Below are 6,766 nucleotides of genomic sequence, written 5' to 3' on the forward strand. Positions count from 1 at the left end.
GGCAGAGGACACTGGGGCTGCCACGCGCGGCCACCTGGGAGGTTCGGCTGACCTGGGAGTTCAGGGAACTGACCCAAAGGTCAGTTGAGACAGGCTGTCTTTGGGGATTCAAATGAAGACTCAGGTCCTATTCTGTATACAGAGTTTTTTTAATCTTTTCCTGGGTTTGAAGGATTCAAGGGAGGAGTGGGAGTGATACTTAGGATCACGAGTGAAATTCCTGCCAACTATTAATAATACTGAAAGCCCCACGCAGGACCTCCACTTAAGTTGGCTCACCGCATGTGCTATCTTCTTCCTGCTTCCATAAAACAAGCCCTCACCCTGGCGTACCTTCCTCCTTCACAACCCATCTTGTGAACGGATTGATTCTGTGGTTTCTTAACTGCCTTCATCTCCATTGTATTAGCACTTATAATGCTGCACTTTTTCCAGTTCTACATCGGTGTGATAGTTGTTCAGAAAAGTTGTGAAAGACTTTGAAATGGGCAGAGAATATTCATGGGCGTCCAATCTAATACACCCTTCTGATTACCTCTGCCTTTCATTGTCTTTGAGTCATTCTACTACTCTGTTAGTTGTATAAAACCAGTAACGCAGCTGATTCCTGTTCAGAGAAATGCCAAGGAATTGTGTCCAGGGGAATGCACCCAATCATGGCCCTGTGGATCCCGACCAGTTTTCACTTATTAAGTAAATTTATTTCAGCATTCCTGATTGCCTCCTAGTAGACACTGCAAAATGTTTGTTGATTGAATGACATTGAGGCTTAAAATATAAGCCATTAGAACTCAGCACTTATGGTCTATGACTCTCACAGATAAGATGGGGTAATAGAGCACTGTGCACCTTTCCGTGGCTGAGGAAGGTTGCACACTACTGGCCCCGGGTCGCCAGCCCACGCGGGCTCAGCTGCCCCCTGCTGCTCACTGCCCTGCGGCCTCAGGTGGCACGCCCTCACTACTCACCGCTTCTTCTCCTCGGTCTTTGAGAGACCTTGTTTGGATAGGGTCTCTGGTCACTTGTTGTGTACCTCACTGTGGAATACCCCACAATAATTTTAGACAAACAGGGGGAGGATTGCTAGAACTTACTCAACATGTGTACAGGTGTTTAAAAATCCAGTTGTAGACCAACATGTTAGTATGACCCCATTTTTGTTAATATACACATGTGCTGGTATATTCATTAAATACAATGAACCTAGTAAAATGTCAAGCCTTTGAGACAGAGCTGGGATTGTGAAAAATGTTTTCTTTATAGGGCATATGTTCTGTAATGTTTCAATTTTATATACTGTTAGAATAATAAAAATAAAAATTATAAAGATGTAAAAGAAAAAGCACTGAGTCAGCAAACAAGGACTTCAAGATGCAGACCCAGGGCGGGTTTCCTATAGGGAATGTTAGACTTTATAATAGAATATTATTCTCAGTCCAAGTGTGAACAGAAACGGGGTCGGCCATGTTATCTTCAAACACAAAAGACAGCAAAATTTTCTTCCTGGTGGCTTTCAAAGTACTCTCTGACAGAAATACAGTAGGAAAAAAAATACACAAAGCCCATCAATGAGAAAGTTTCACTGTTTGATAGGTCATTCATAGCTTACAAGACACCTAATGCCAGAAATAATTCATCAGATAAGTCTTCATATCATTTATGACTCTTGAATGCTTTCTAAGTGTACATAAATACCCGTGTTTAATAAGCTTGCTTTTAAAAAGCATTTTTAAAGCATCTATGAGGTGCCTGATATGCTACTGCTTTCTTTCATATACCTGTTCTTTGTGTGTGTGTGTGTGTGTGTGTGTGTGTGTGTTAATTAACCTTATTTAAGAGGCATCCTTTTTCTCCCCTTTTTTAAAATTGGAAAACAAAAATTCAGAGTGGTACTGGGAAGTATCTTATTTTCCTCTGAGCTCAGGTCCATTATGATCACTATAAACCCATGAAGAGTGATATTTAAGAGGAGATGACCTGCTGTACCATAGTGAAATAAGATGCTTTAACATCATACTGATTTATCTGAAACAATCCTCATTTTATATAACCATTTCACCATTAAGGCCATTCTGTTCATATTTGGGATTTCAAAGATGTCACCACACTGATAGCTCAATTCCAGTACTCCAGTGACGAAAGCGTACACCGCTGGCACAGTTTACGTTAGAGGAAAACAAATTTGGAGTTGTGGCTATATTTCATACTACCACGAGGGGGCAGAAATGTGCAAATAACGCCTCTAACTGCTTGGCGCCTCCCCTGCTTGGAACTGGCTTGGGAGAACATAGCTCCCATTATCTTACGCTACTCAGATTTAAAATAATGATAATGCAACCATTTCAGTTCTGCTCTGCGAACAGTCAGAGCTAATTTATTTCAGATGAAAATATACTGACTATTCAATATGCATCCAAATCAGTCTTTGCAGGAGTCAGATTCTGCCCATTCAAGTATTTCTTCCTCCAAGGACCCCTCAGGCCCTGCGCTGGAAGAAGCGCAGCTCCATCACCACGGGAACAGACATCTGACATCCACACAACCTTCTCGCAGCTCCTTCCCAGCCTCTCCCCTCCCCCATCTAAAATCACAACCCTTCCTTCTCTCCCAGTGTCTCTTAAGCACTGACTTCCTTATTTTACTTTATCTTTTTGTTTGTCGACCCATTCCTTAAGAGCTGAAATTGGATCTGTCCTGCTTCTCGGGGTATGGAACAGGGCCGGGCCCATTACCACGGCTCCAACACATTTGTGGAATGAATAAACGTAACGTTGCAGACACACGCTGCCACGGAAGTGGGCACCTATGTCTCCATCTGAACTGGATGTTATCAGGTTGCTCACTCAAGGGATTTTTTGGCATCCAGTCCCACAAGCAGTTGATGAGAGTGCCCAAAATAATAGTATGTAACACTAGCTTTCAAGGGAACTTGGGACATCCCCTCAACTCTCCTTCCGCAGAAAATAGAATGGAAGTCAAAGTGGAGGAGTGATTTGCTCAAGGCTACATTGATCTCGCACAATTGACTCAGGTTCACCCCCACCCAGCCTGTGGCCTCCCGGATGGTTTCATTTTCCTCTCACATCACCTCCTGAAACAATGAACTCCATACAAGGAGAACCTGACCCGTGTACTAATTACATGGCAACTGGTGCACAGGACTTGGGCGTCTGCTTCCAGGATCCCCAAATCAGCACTCTCAGCAGCACCTCTGGTCCGTCTCTCTGCGAGAGACCCGCTACTTATCTCCAGCACCTGCTTTGTGCTCGGCCCTTCAGAAAACATCCAGTCATTTGTTCCTCACAACAATCTACATATGTGCTATTCCTCTCTCCATCTCACTGATAAAAAGGTGTAAGAGTGGCATATATCGCATGCCTCCATGGCACTTAACATGGACTCGGGATTGTTCGAAGGGTGTCACACTTATTAGCTCATTTAACTCTCTTAGCAACCTTGGAGGTACGTACTGTTGTTGTCCCCTTTTATAGATGTGGGCACTTAAGTCAACAAAAGGTAAGATGCTTGTCTGAGGCCACAGCTAGGAAGGGGCAAAGCCTCGCTGGTTGATCACTGTGCTCTGCGGCCTCGCCAAAGGCAGGGCACTGGCCCATCTGACTTCGCTTTCGTGTGTGGTTCTTCCACAATATCAGGCTGCACGTCTGGACCAGAAAATCCTTTTGTTAGAAAGTCATGGGTCAGAAACACAGCAGAAAAGAGGAGATACTGATATTGCCGATAAGATTTCCTCCTCGGTGTGTTCTGTTTAATTTGGTGTCACCTGCCAGGATCTTTCCAGGATGCAGCAGCTGCGACAGCAGGCCAAGGGAGAGGCTGGATTTCCTGTGTACACCCTTCAGTCTGGGCAACCAGACGCTGGCTCTGCCCCGGGCATGGGCACTTCTGGAGCTTGGCCTTTCCAGTCCAAACTGGGTGCTTAAAGGGAGTTAGCTCACAGCCCCTTGGACGTGGTGTCTCTGGGAACAAACCTGGTTCCCTCCATTATTCTGTTAACTAACCTGGGCCCCGAGCCCCTTTGAAAGTCATCAGGGAAACAGTCGAAAAAGATGGACAGAATGTAGATTTTTTTTGCTGGCTGGAGGCGATCTTGCTGATTGAACTTTTATATCTGGTATAAAACAAGTAAGCAGAACAGGCTTGGCTTACTAATCCTGTACCCTTAGTTCGTCCCTGTATGTCTGGCTGGAACTGTGAACATACTGATAAACTTCAGAGCCTCTTTCTGGTGGCATAAAGCAATGCTTAGGCTTAAGAATTCAATGCACTAGGTATATGAATCTAAGCAAGTCACGTTGTCTCTCTGGGCCTCGGTGTCTCATCTGTTAAATGGGAATAACAGTAAAGCCTTACTCTTTGGGCGCTGGAAGATCTGGCACTTCGTATATGCGCAATGAGTGATTGCCTGGTATAAAAGACGACAGAGAACCAGGCCTGAGTTCTGGCTGCTGCTGGCAGGTGGCTTTAGGCTCCTCACTTCCCCTCTCGCAGGCTGGGTTTCCCCCCGTGAAGTGAGGACATTGCAATGTCAGCCACTCCAGGGTCTCTGACCCCTCTGCAGTGGCTCTCCCCTCAGATGACCACACCCTCCCCTACATGCCTACACTATTTTTCTAGAGGTTTCAGCAAAGGTAACGCAGAGACCACCAGGATCTCTAGTGCGCATCGCTGGTTGGAAGACAGAACGTACTGAACATCTGTTAAGTGCCAGCACACACTGGTCCAGACAGTGTTCCTTTGTTTTCCTACTGAAACGTCTCAGTAACCCTTGATATGGACACACTATCACTACTTTCCAAATGAGGGAACAGTCTTAGAGAGCTTGTGGGACCGCCCCAAAGCCACACTGCATATGGCAAAGTCTGTACCTCTACTCAAGAATACGTGTGTCTCAACCACCCCGCCCAAGGCGATCTCACAACATTGGAAAAATTGGAATTCTCTTTCCATAAGGTCAGGAGCCTCTGGTCTATGAAAAACTAGCAGCAAATATTGCTACTAACAATAGTCCATTTCCAGCTCCATTGTGAATGCTCAAATGGGAAGGAAAAAAAGAGACTATTTCCTAGCCTTTTGTGATGGACTGATTGGCAGTTTAACCGAGCCATATTGGTCTTACAGAGTAACGATGTTTTTTAGGAAGAAACCCCATGATAAACAATTTGAAAGGGCCTTTGGCGCTCTCCCCAGGGGCAGTGGGTTCGGGCTGTCCCGTGGTCCCACAGATCACCCCTGCTGTGGTCGCATGGGCCAGCTCGTCGCACCTGGCAGAAGAAGAGGCAGATTATTAATTGGAGCACAAAAACACGGAGGGCAAGATGAGGCTGTCTTGCCTTGTTTTTTCCCTTTACATTCTTCATTGTAGCTCTTAGAGAAATGACCGAAAACAACTGGGAAACAACGTGATGTTTCTCTGGTGTAGCGCACCCTGAGCAGCAGCCAAGGGGAGGAATCGAACAAAATTCCTGAAAACGCACGTGGTTGTTAACTAATCGGTGGAGGCATTTCCCATCTCAGAGCTTGGACATGACCTCACTGGCCCACTGCACAAGGCAGAAACCTCTCTGTTCTTTGCTAATTATTAAATCCCTCTCTAAAAATCCTTCTCCAAGGGCAAACTTTAACTTAGGTCGCAAGTTGGAGCCTCTGCCAAAAACAGCACAGACTGGGAGAAGAGACAGTAATATTGCCACAGAGCTAAAGGGGACAGCTTCCTTTTCCCCATTTCTATCATGCTATTCTTCTATTTGGGTCACTTTAGTTATAACAGCATGTCCCAGATTATTAGACATTAAAGCCCATCTCTTTCCTTCACTGAAAGAAACTTTCTCAACCTTGAACACGCACACACACACACACACACACACACACACACATGCATCACAGGAGAAATAGGGAAGTATTTCTGCCTAAACATGGATTTCTTGGTAGAATTTTATTTTGGAATCGATCAAATGTATCCCACGAGAAGCACCGCCTAGAGAGTCAAGGAGACACTGGTGTGAAGCCTCAACGTTTGGACTAAGTGGATGTGTTGTATTAGTCAGGGGAAGCCAACTGCTCTGACAAACAGCCCCCAGGTCTCAGGGGCTGGGCACAATAAAGCCCATTTCTTGTTAACGTCACATTCCAGTGAAAATCAGCAGGTAGAGGGCGCTCTGTTTTGTTCAAGGGCGCAGGCTCTTTCATCCAATGATCCCGCTATCATTTAGGGACTCAGACTCATTCATCTACTGGCACCAACATCCCGGAGGGCCTCGGAATCCGTCCCTGAATACCCTGCGTTCAAACAGCAACAAAAGGACAGAAATTGAGGTTAGTAGGAGAGGTTTAAGGACCAGGCCTGCTGGGGGCGTGCACCTCCGGTGCCCACGTTCCATTGGCTGGAACTCAGTCACGTGGCCTGCCTAACGGCAAAGGGTGCTGAGAAATGCGGGGCAGGTATTGCCCAGCAGAGAAAGGGAAACAAGCTGATGAGCACGAACCGGTGTCTTTATTAGCACATGTACTAAGCAATTGCTGCGGTAGTCTGGCTGTGCAACAGGTTCCCAGGGGAAGTTAGTTACAGCTTTTTGTTGCTGAGGACACTTCGACACTTTAAGCACCTCAATTACTCAGAAAACCATTGCCCTTTCACATCGGGGTGAAGGAAATGTGAGTGAGGGATGAGGAGAGGAGGCTGGAAGCTGGCAGGAGATCCATTTTGTATGGAACATGGCCATTTTTGTTAAGGTTTGCTTTCTAGGGG

This window comes from Pteronotus mesoamericanus, unplaced genomic scaffold (assembly GCF_021234165.1).
Source record: "Pteronotus mesoamericanus isolate MK-2021 breed Mesoamerican mustached bat unplaced genomic scaffold, CSHL_Meso_final contig_68, whole genome shotgun sequence".
Lineage (NCBI taxonomy): Eukaryota > Metazoa > Chordata > Mammalia > Chiroptera > Mormoopidae > Pteronotus > Pteronotus mesoamericanus.